The sequence below is a fragment of the Melospiza melodia genome, chromosome 2, assembly GCF_035770615.1.
Source record: "Melospiza melodia melodia isolate bMelMel2 chromosome 2, bMelMel2.pri, whole genome shotgun sequence".
Classification (NCBI taxonomy): Eukaryota; Metazoa; Chordata; class Aves; order Passeriformes; family Passerellidae; genus Melospiza; species Melospiza melodia.
Genome location: NC_086195.1, coordinates 85,356,568 through 85,368,312, shown reverse-complemented (window position 1 = coordinate 85,368,312; position 11,745 = coordinate 85,356,568).

Sequence of the window (11,745 nt, the reverse complement as noted above, 5' to 3'; positions counted from 1 at the left end):
TTTTCCTCCATGCTCTCTCCTCCCTCCCCTCTCCACCAGCTATTCTCTTTTCCTCTTCCATTCCCAGCTCTGGGTTGCTGCAGTACTAGTATATACTGTAAAAAAGCTAGGAGTTGGCTCCTAGATTTGATCTTTTCCATTATTGGAATGTTTAAAGTCACTGTCAACTGCAACAGAAGGGTAGGGGAGGAGGTTATCTTATGACCCTTTTGTGCAGCCTAAGATAATAAATTCAAAACCTGTAGATAAAAGCTCCCATACAGGATTACACAAATAATAAAAAAGCCTGGGAATCCTAAATGAATAACCACACAGGACAAATGCGAATGTGAAGGAAAATATCTGATAAAACCCTAGCTTTGCCAGCATTTCCTTTCTCTAGGAATGACAACATTTTTTTTTTTCTGAATTGACTGTAAAACCAACTCACTATAAGCATTGAAAATAAATACACAGATTTTCAAGAGCACCAAATCTGAATGCTTTGCAGATAAATTTTGCAATCATTTCCAGACCACAATAAGCAGAAAAAAAGTTTTATTTGATGTACAAAAGGATGTATCCATCTCTGCACCTCCATCAACACAACTTGTTAGTCTGTGTGTGTCTGTATTCCGGGCCACAGGAGCCAGAAATACCCAAGTCCCTGTTTTGAGTTAACTATCTCCCCTTCTCCAAGCTCCTTCTGTTACAATAAATGCATGTGTATCCTAGCCAACAATAACTCATTAACACTTAGAAAACCACCTACATATAGTTTTTGCTAAATTTAAAATATTGACTCTTTATAGCTTTTCTATTGCCTTTTTCTACCACCCTTCAAAACGTCCTCATTTCTTGGTAGTGAATCATTAACACTTAGAAAACCACCTACATATAGTTTTTGCTAAATTTAAAATATTGACTCTTTATAGCTTTTCTATTGCCTTTTTCTACCACCCTTCAAAACGTCCTCATTTCTTGCTAGTGAATCATAGAGGTCCCAGTCCTAACTGGTGCTTATATGCTTAAATTCACACCTTAACTGTCTACAAAGGGGAAGTCAGATATGTGTGGTTTTGGTACAGGGAATTTCATGGATGCCTACATAATATCATAGCACATTGCAGAAAAAGATCTCCAAGGTATATGTGTACAAAACAGCTCTCTTTTTTTATGGAACAAGATTTATCTGGGTTGCTCTCAGTGCTAGCCTGCGCTTTAGGCAGCTGTAAAAATAAAGTTTGTTCCCACCATCAGACTGTTTCAGGGGCCACTGAGAGTGTGTCTCTTCAATAAAATAATTCAATTTTAGGGTACAAAATACCAGGTCTGAGATGCTGCCTTCACATGATATACAGACCAGACGGTGCAAATTCGCTCTACCAGTTGAAATTCCTGTAAAATTTTTGAAGGGTTAACTTTGCCGCATAGTACACCAGGTATCTGCCTTCATGCAGCTGACACAGAGCCAGCTGAACACTGCACCGTGTGCTCTGGTTAATCAGAAGGAAATGCAGTTGTGTTCTCACACAGGGCTTTCATATTTATATGGCAAGTTGATCTAGAGCAAGCTGCTATTAACAGACACAACATTGAGCAGGTAATTGGAAGTGACATTCAAAAAATGGGATGTTTCTTTCAAAAGCCTGGAGAAGGGACCAAAAGTTTGGTCTGTTTCTTCTGAGGAAGAAGCCTTTTTTCTCATCCTGAGGATTGATTGCTACACGTTGATATTTCAGCACTCCTGGTAGAACTCCCAGTCACTCCCCCAAGCTGTCACTGAAGCCAGATCTGGTCACAGCCCTGGGAGCACAACAATAGGATGGATGGCCCCAAAAAAGTGGGCTACAAAGAATTTTTTTAGTGAATAACAAGTTTATTGGATAAAAATAAGCAGATATTTTCACAATTAAAAACTATAGAATAATAAAGGATTACAGGTAGAGTTTTAAAATCATGTTGGTCTTTAAATAGTTAAATATTTTAGTCTAAATATAAATAACATAACAATTATTTTCAAAATGAATACATTTACCACTTCTGTAGATATCTTGAAATTAGTACTTTTTTTATAGCTCTAGGCATTTTTAAGCAAATCCATCCTACACCACATCAAACAGACTTTGACTCTCTTCTCCATTATCTAAATAAAGTGAACACTCAATCAAACCTGAAGTGGTATCTTTGATGGATCCTTCACAAAGACGTGTGGTTTTTTGTCCCTGATGTGGGAGCAGTGCAGGGAGGATGCCGGTGGAGGAGGATGTTGATATTGATGCAATTTGAGCAATTGTGTTTGTAACTGAAGGCTGAATCCAAGCAATCTCAAAGGGAATCAAATACACCAGAATAAATCAGTGAAATTCAGATGTGTGAAGTACCTTTGAAATGGAAATGGATTGAGTCATTGTAACATCAGGACATGATTTATTTTACTGAATGTACAGATGATTTATATTTATATATATATGTATTTATATATATATATATTTGGGTTTAGACTTGATGATCCTTATGGCTCTCCTCCAACGTGAGATATTGTGAGATATTCAATGATTCTATGACATGAATTTTTTGTTACTTGTTAGCCAGTGTTAATGACTCCAATAAAACAATTATATTATTGACTGGCATGCTCTTCTAGAGTTTTAGCTGAAATTTCTTTTGTACTTTAATAGCAGTCTGCTTTATTAAGATTTTGCAGCTAGTTTAATTTATGTTAGTTGATTAACAGCGTTGTTAGGGAGGATCAATAATGGGTTTGAAATATAATTTGCTTAAGTCTGTTTAATTTTGTGAAAGCTTTGCAAAAGTCTTGGAACAGATTGAATTCCATTCATGATGTTTCAGGTATGGCAGTTTTAATGGACTTGCTCTACACTGATTTTTTGAATGAAGTCCAATAATGCTTTTGTTTGTTCCCTTTTTCTTCTTTTATCCACAGAAAAATACATAAAACTTAACATTAGTGGGAGATGTGATAATGATGGTGATATGTCACCATTTCTTGCTTCCTCACTGCTGTCTGAATGTCCCTTCATGAGTGAAATACATTTTTTCTCAGTATTTTCTGCCTTGTTTCTACCCCAGAATGTTTTTACTTACACATTTTAAATTCTTCTCTTTTGTCTTCGGGGAAAAATACCCTTATATGAAACCTCCCCTACTTCCTGCCCTGATCTTTTCTTCACTTACTTTATACACAGGCATTTGCTGCAAAGCAATTAGTAAATATAAATACGTAAAAGAGGAACAAGGAGCTAACCTTCAGTCAACAAAGCCAAAATACTTAAATTTGTTCCATGATACCAAGCATTGTGGAAAGTGTGAATGCAGAGCTACATCTTTCATAAAAACAGCTTCAGCATCAATGAAATCACAGCAGCTTGCTGTGGATTAGGTCTACTCCAGTAGTCTCAGAGTGATATCCCAGTTTTTTTTAAGGAAACAGAAATGCTATATATATTTGGATCTTGTTCTAAAGGCCTCTTGAAGACTGGAAAGATACCTTTAGATTTCATGGACTGTGAACTGTCTTAGTGCTCAGCTTTTCTTACCAAATCCCACCAGGAATTTCAGGGCAAGTCTGCCACAGTTTTGCCAGTGGCCTTGATCAGCAAAAAAGTCTCAAATGAAAGAAACTGAAATGAAGAATTGGAAAAATTGATGCACTAGTAGTAAAAGATAAAATTATTACACTTCTTCTAGAGAGCTTCAGCACTGCAACAGTATTTGAATTTTCTGCAAGAAAGCTTCCAGATGGATAAGATTTTTTTAAAAATTGAACTTAAAACTATTAGGGAACCATAATTCCAAGATGCAGATGTATTCACTAATGCTAAATCCTACATAAAAGAGCTATTATTGGTGGTTAACAAAAGCATGTATTTGCTGTCAGTTGCACATTAAAGATACTATAATAAAAGCCCATACTAGCTGGCTATTTCCAAACTGCATTCTGAAGCAAGACTCTTAAACTTGTTCTAAAGTCTCTAACTTTGTTAAATAATAGCCTCAGTTTCTCTGGACTGGGAAAAAAAAGTGGCTAATTACCAAAGGTCAAATTAAAGGTTACTGGGATGAATGATGTCTTTAAGGGCTGTCTGCTATCTGATATTTTATGCTTGTAAAAGCTTAATACTTCTCCATGAAAAATGAAGAACAATCTGGACACATGTACTCCATTGCTTACAATGCAAACCTTTTGCCTTGGACTTGTCTGTGACGGTAGTCATGAGAACATTAGGATCAGGAAACTTGCTTCCTATAAGTCTTTTAGTAGGTGAAAAGCACTCCAACAATTCATACCCAAAAAATCCAAAGTCAATTCTCTTCCAAGATCTTTAAAGGGTTTTGAAGTCATTGCAGGTAAAAAATTTAGCCTGACTGTGAAAAGATCCATTTCATAGAGCATTTCTTTTGTTTCCCATAAACAAGGTTCTGCAAACAACATGCCAAACATTTCATGATAGCAGATGAAAGATGTGGTCTTCAGCTAGTTTTATCCTCTGTAATCCAAGGGGAAAAAGGTCCACTCTATGTGTTCATCTAGGGCAGAAACAGAACATACATTGGTTATAAGGTTTACAGGGCTCCCATACTTTGCATTAAAATCTAACTTAAATGAAGTTTTCTTGTGTTTTGTCTACTAAACTTCAAATCCATTTAGCTGCAGCACCATGGGTTAAAAAAAAAAGAAATAAAAAAGAGGCAAGAAATGATCCCTGATTTGAGACCATCTCATACATTTAGATGACCTTGGGTAAAATCTGATTCCACTGAAGCCAGAAAATTTATTAATTGTGAAACAGGGCACACTTTTATCTTCAGTGTCTTACCTCTGTATAATACTTATTCCACCTGTCATTGAAAGCAAAAAATATGTCAAATTCAAGTGAAGGAAAGAAGCTTTATCCTCTCCTGCTGACAATACTTTGCTGCTGTCTCTTAACCAAATACAGCTTCCATAACAGCTTCTTTGTATTTATTGACCTGCATATGAATATTTTAGCATATACATCTTCATTTTCTATTTTGTTTTAATATGATAACCTCTGCCATTGTCATGCTATCACTACCTTCATTCAAGATACTGAAACTGATTTTTTATTCTTCATTCCTGAATACAGTCTATGTCCTTTCCTTCTGTCTTTAGGATGTCTGAAACAATCACCATCGTCTTTATCACTTACTACCCATAACTCCCTCACAGACCCATTTCTGTAGTTAGTGGAAGGGAGTGGGATGATTTCCCATGACTGAACTCTGCTCCAACCATCACCATACATAAATGTTATATATATACATATATATATATATGCATATTACAATGTATAGTACAAGTCTGATAGGTGGATGATGAGGCTGTTACTCTTTTATGGATTTCTGACAGCAAGACACCAAGTTCCAGCTGCATAAGGCAATTGGAATATTCCACTTAGCTCTAGTTGTTATAAATTTTTCACTTTCTTCCACAAGCTTGGCAATTTTATTTTGAGAGCTGTTTACAGTCTCCAAAGTAAAAAAGATATTATTTTACTGGATACATTCACATAATTTTCTTACTATATATTCTCTTCAATTACTTTCCTGTTATGGCATACTGAAGAGTAATAAGCATGGAAGTAGTGTTTTTATATTGCCATTTTTTGTTGATTTTGGTATAACTAATTTGTGCTGACATAAATACCAGATTAATAATAATAAGCATATGACATTTCACAGTATTATGTTATTCTGGATATAAAAAGACTTCATGCTGTCATAGTTAAAAATAATTCACGATCTCTGGCCTTTGTTGTCACATGATTTTCCAGAGCTTATCAGATATCATAACATTTTAGCCTTACATGCCTCCAGTTCTCTGCTTTCAGTAACTTTTTGAGTGAAGATTCAGCCCTCTATGACAGAGGTTTCATCCCTTGTCAGCTGGGCATCCAGCAAACTGAATGGGATCACCACAAATTGCTGGGAGTAGTGGGAGCAGGCCAATAGGCTTCCTTCCCTCTTGCACATGCCTTTACAGCACCCAGTGCACAACTTGTTTGTACAACAGAGAGTGACTTTTTCAACTCCTTTTTGTAGGAATTATCAATATTATTTAATGAAGTACTTTTTGGGGGAGTAATGATTTAGATGCCATGGCTCACAGCACATGAAGAACGGAAGATACTAATTCCCTGAAAATTAAGACAGCTTATAGCAAAAAATTCCTCACCTGGTTTTCACACCACATCTTTAGAAGATGTCTCACACATTCCTTCTCAACACCATTTTCAGCTGCCCATCCCTGTGAGACTATGAGACTGTTAAAGCTGATTTTCTTACACATGATCTCTCACCCAATTTTTAAGTGTCAACAAAGGCAAATATGACACTGTAGTAATACTCAAGAGCTTAGTTTCTCTGTCTTGTTTTCAACCTGTTACCTGACAGTTTCCTTTAGTGCTGCATGGCTCTGATACTGTGAGAAATAGTAAATAATCAGTCTTTATTTGCCATTTCTACATCATTTTAAAAACAAATATTTTATACTAATATTTTATATTGATAGTTTCATTATGTTCTTTTAAGATATTATGTCCCACCTCAGTCTTCTCTTTTCCACTATGGAAATCTATTTTGTTTTACACCAATTGCAGTCATGTGGTCATCCAAGTTTCCTTTACTTGAATTTTTTCTAGTTCTTCTGCATTATCATAGAGAGAGTCTTGTAGATTTATCCATATCTGTTTTAAATGGCAGTGATCAGTGATTCCAAGTCTTTAGAGTAACTGACGATCACTATCACCCGCTAGTCTGAAAAAGTCTTAAGAAAGCAACTTTTCCGCTGTGTTTACTTTGCACTAATGCCATCAGAGTCAGGACAGCAGCTGTGGTATATAGCTGTGTGGTATATAGCTGTGTGGTGTATAGCTGTGGTATATAGCTGTGTTGTATATAGCAGTGGCATTTAGCTGTGTGGTATATAGCTGTGGTGTATAGCTGTGTGGTATATAGCTGTGTGGTATATAGCTGTGGTATATAGCTGTGTGGTAGGACAGCAGCTGTGAGTCTGGGTGTACTCTTCAGGCTCTCCAGAGCAGAGGTAAAGGTTCAGGGACAGGAAAAACAAACACAGAAAGTCCACCTCTCTTTAGGCATCACTTTTCTCCCACAGATGCCCCTATCTGTCATGTCCAGAGATCCAGACAGGGGTGGAGCAGGACCATGCTGTATGTAAAGGCCTGAAAACACTCAGCTAGCCTATGTGTGGAAGTGGCTGATATCCACTGTGTTCCTCTGGACTGGGATTCCTCTCAGAATGGAAAGATAGGGTGGGATGCACTCTGCAGAGAGGACATACTTATTAAGAAGTTAAGGAGAATAAAAAAACCTATCTGTCATGATGCATCCTGTGCTGAATATATAGAGTTATATTCATGACAGTTGTTGGTAATTGATAACCTTGCTCTTCCAAAGTTGTTATCCAAGATTCCCACTTTGTGGTTCCACAGTGTTCTGACACTCCTTTCTTGACTGGGAAATCCAAAGCCCTGCTTCAACACTGCATCTTCCTGGGGTAGAAAACTCCATTGCTGGGAGGAACCACACTGCTGAAGTAGAAAAACAATCAGGTCTTCACAGCTTGTGATGGTAGCCCTTTGTACAGAAAGGATTTTTAGTCCATTGCAGTTAATATCATGCTTCCAGCCTGATACGGTGCTGTCACAGTGTGCTTCTAACCTAGATTGTTGAGGAATGGATGCATCCTTCCAGCACCCATTCAAAGAAATGGTCCTGGATCTGCTCTCATGCAAGAGAGCATCAACAGGTGCAAGATGAGGATGCTCTGGGCTGCTGGTCAGGTGAAAGGCTGAGAAATTGTGCTATCTGTAAAATCCTGAGCTGCAAGAAGCAGGGGCTCAATTCATACCCAGGTGACTTATTTACCACCCTCCCTTACCCCCCATTCCAATCTCTGCTACCACTGCATGTCAGGTTAGGAACAAGAGCTGTGGGAATACTGAAGTCCTGCACTGCTGATAGCACTGTATACTCCACACAGGGAGCAGGGTAGGCAGTGAGCAAGCTGCAGGGAGGATATGCCAGGGCTCCTATAAAGGGGCTATTTGGGCTGCAGTGTGAGCACAGCTGGGTGTGCTGACACACACTGAATCCAGCTGGTAAAATCTCAGCACTCACCTACAAAAATAATGGCAGTGCAGACACAGGGACTTCTGTGGGAGCTGGATCAAGACCATGCTTTTTGTAAGTGTAAACTGAAGCTTTTAAAAATAGTAACAGATAACATTTTAAGAGCATAAATAAGTAATGGAGTGGCTCACTTAACAGGAAAACTATCATTATAAATGGTAGGAGAACAAATTAAGGCACTTAGTTTTGCTCCAAATTAAACCATGTCTTCTCTTATGTGCATAAAATTAAATGTGTGCACAAGATGTTGGACATTGATGCTTAAATCAATTCACATACTGTATTTTCAGGTGCAATTCAGTACAACTGAACCACTGCAGAGAATTTCATGGACTCCATTAGCCTGTCAGCAAGGGATCAGAGAGTCATCTGTGTAAATTGCTGTAAGGCAGTGCTAGTGGCAGTCAGGCCCCAAGAATGTAACTGAGATTTAAATCCTACCTGTGATAATAATGTCCAAGGATTTTTGTGGGCTGTTGAGGGGAGGAGAAGTCCAGGCTAATAAGAGGTTTTTTTAATCTTTGCCTGATCTACTTAATCATTTTTCAAGCCTCATGTTTATTGAAGTCAGGTCAAAAAGAAACAAATATTTAAAAGCACAAAATATGAATTGATGGGGTTAGAAGGCAATAGAGGCTTGTTTTTTTATCCCCCTCTGAAAAATAAAAGCAAATTTAAGAACAACTAACAGCAACATTAGGCAATGACTGAGATAATGATATATAGCATCCTCTCAGCTCTTGCCTTTTGTGCAAGTGTGCCGTGTGCTTCAGCTTGAAGGCAGAAGAAGCAGCTTTCATTCACCCCTCCTACACTGTGTGGGACTGTCAAACGACAGCCCTTGAAAGTAATCATTATTATGACATAACAAATGGAGGATTTGGAGGGAAAAAAGGAAAGCAGCCATTAACAACTTATTCAAGTTGCTATTTCTGCTGTTTTCATTTATACATTGCTTTCACTATGACAAATATAAAAATTATTGAAATAAAAAATTACCTGAAGTGCCAGTTTTAGACCAAACAATATGTTTTTGACTGCACTCTTTCCCTACATGCTGAAAATTAAAATCAAGAGGTGTAAATGCCTAGGATGAAAAAGCACAGCTTTTACACTTTCTATAACTCTGATTATCAAACGCCCACATTTAATATACACACCCTTTATTTAATGACAGGCTGGATGTTTAAAAAAAGTTAGTTTAGCTTGAAATCAGGCAATTGAAACTGTCCTGTTTTATTAGGGAAAAAGTGAAGGCTTTTATTTAGAAGAAATTTTGCAAAAATCAGTTTTTGTTAAAAATCTAAAAGCTAATTGTATTTTCCATGCAACTAAGGAATGACAAGTAGAACTAAGATTCCTTGTAACATACATTTAATATCTCCTTATATTAAAAAGATTGCTTTAAACTTAAGTTTTTGGATCTTACAAGATGTCTCCTGGAAAACCCTGACTTGGACTACAGACACGTTAGGTCATTGGGACCAATTCTTAATGCTCACTGGTAGTCAAGAAGTGGGTAGAATAAATTGCTATTTAACATGAGGAAGAGGATAAGAATTTATCCCCCACTGGAGATTTTTCTATAAATATCTTAGTTTACCATTTGGGCTTCCCACGGTTTTTTACCATCACTAAAGCCTCTATTTCACAATTGATACTTAGTAAACCTCTTGACCATGCTTAGGTTTTGAATACTTGTTTAACAGCTGTAGCAACCCTAAATATACGTGCAAGTATTTTCCTGCAAAAGGTTACATCTTGTCTCTTATTCTGAAACTTTGCAGAACAAAGACTCAAATCACAGTTAGTGACAGAAATTTTGCTTACACTCTCCTCAGCACATAAACTGTTATTTTATCTCCCTTCAAATGTACATAGATATATGTTGACAATAAAATATTAGAGTACATCCAATATGGACATGATGCTATAGTTCTCAAATTCCCATGATCCTAGAAACATCCCTGATTAAAGAAATTCACATCACCTGAGCTGCAGGCAAAGTGTCTTTATTCCCACACAAGTCCATCTGAGCGAAGTGTAGGACCCTAGTAATGTCTTTTTGATTTAGATCAACAGTGGCAAAAGTAGCTTAAGCAAATGTATAAACTTCAGGCTTCCTCCAGATTTAACCTTTCTCTGGGCCTTCTTGTGTATGTGAGGTTTTGGCTTTTATATGGCTGTACTAGAATACAGCTAAGGGGGAACTCTGCACAGTTTCTAAAATTTTCTTTTCTGGATGAAATAAACTTTTCTGGGTGGTTTTCTGAGGAAAATGACTTAGAAAACAGAACAAAATTTGTGATCCTGGAATATTGGAGTGATTTGCTAGCTTAAATTCTTTTACTTACATTTCACTACTCAGAAAAATTCTCATAGGGTGATATTTTTGGTTTCTATCTAAAATGGTCTCACCTCTAAAAAGAAAAATATACTTAGAATTCACTTTTCTCTTTATCTGCATGATAAGTACTGGATTAAATTTAAAACATGCTTATCTTTCTCCAAGTTTGCCTTAAAGATATTTCAATTTACCTGTAGTTCTATCTTATTATTAACCTCAGTTTTACTGAAAAATTATTTCCCCTATCAAAAGGGAAATATTTTAACAAAATTGTGCATCTACCACATGTTGTGGAGGTGGACAGAGATTTAATTCTGGATGGGTAAGGAGCTGAGTTCTGTAATTTAACGCTATTTTTAATTTGCATAACAATGGTGTAGGACCTCAGATTCCCACCTGCTTGACAAAGAACAAAGAGAGTGCTGTCTTCTGCTTCAAAGACCTTATAGTTTAGGGTGAGGGTGTCACCTCGTGTTTTGCTCAACATATGACCAGGAACTGGGGCAGGTCTTTAATTTTGTGTCCTGAGAGAAGAGCATTAGCAGTAAAAAGTTTTGAAACAGTTTAAACCATTGATTAAAACCATCATTTTAAACCAAGGCAAGGACACTGGATGGTAAATTCAACCCTCTGGCCTGGTGAATTTTCTTACTTAAAGTTACTCTTAAATTTCTATTTATAGATTATAAAGGAACTCTACACAAACAAGGAGTCCATAATAGCATCTCCATTCCTCAGAAACCCTGAGGTGTCCTGCTAGTACTGCATGAACTTTATCTGTGTTAACTTTGTCAAAAACTTCCGCTGATTATTTATTCATAAATTCATTCTTTCCTCTGTTTTCTTTTAAGACATAATTCTCTGTGTGACAAGTGGTGACAGACTGAGAGGCAGAAAGTCTTCCCTTTTTCCCTGTAAGAGGCACAATGGAATGAATAGATAGGTTTCCACTGCTGAGCCTTTATGCCTCATGTTACATCCATGAAGTTAAGTACTCAAGGTCAGAAGGTCTGCTTCCATGCAGGCAGATGTAATTCCGTTAATTTCATATCATCAGCCACACTTGCATTTTGGTTCTGAGAATACCCCTGATAACTCTGAGTAGATGAAATGCCAATTGAGATGTGGACAGCCATCTTCAGGAAGCTGACTCGATATTATTCATTTTATGAAGGCAATCGAACTCAAATATGAACTTCCAGGCATCTTGAGATAATCTG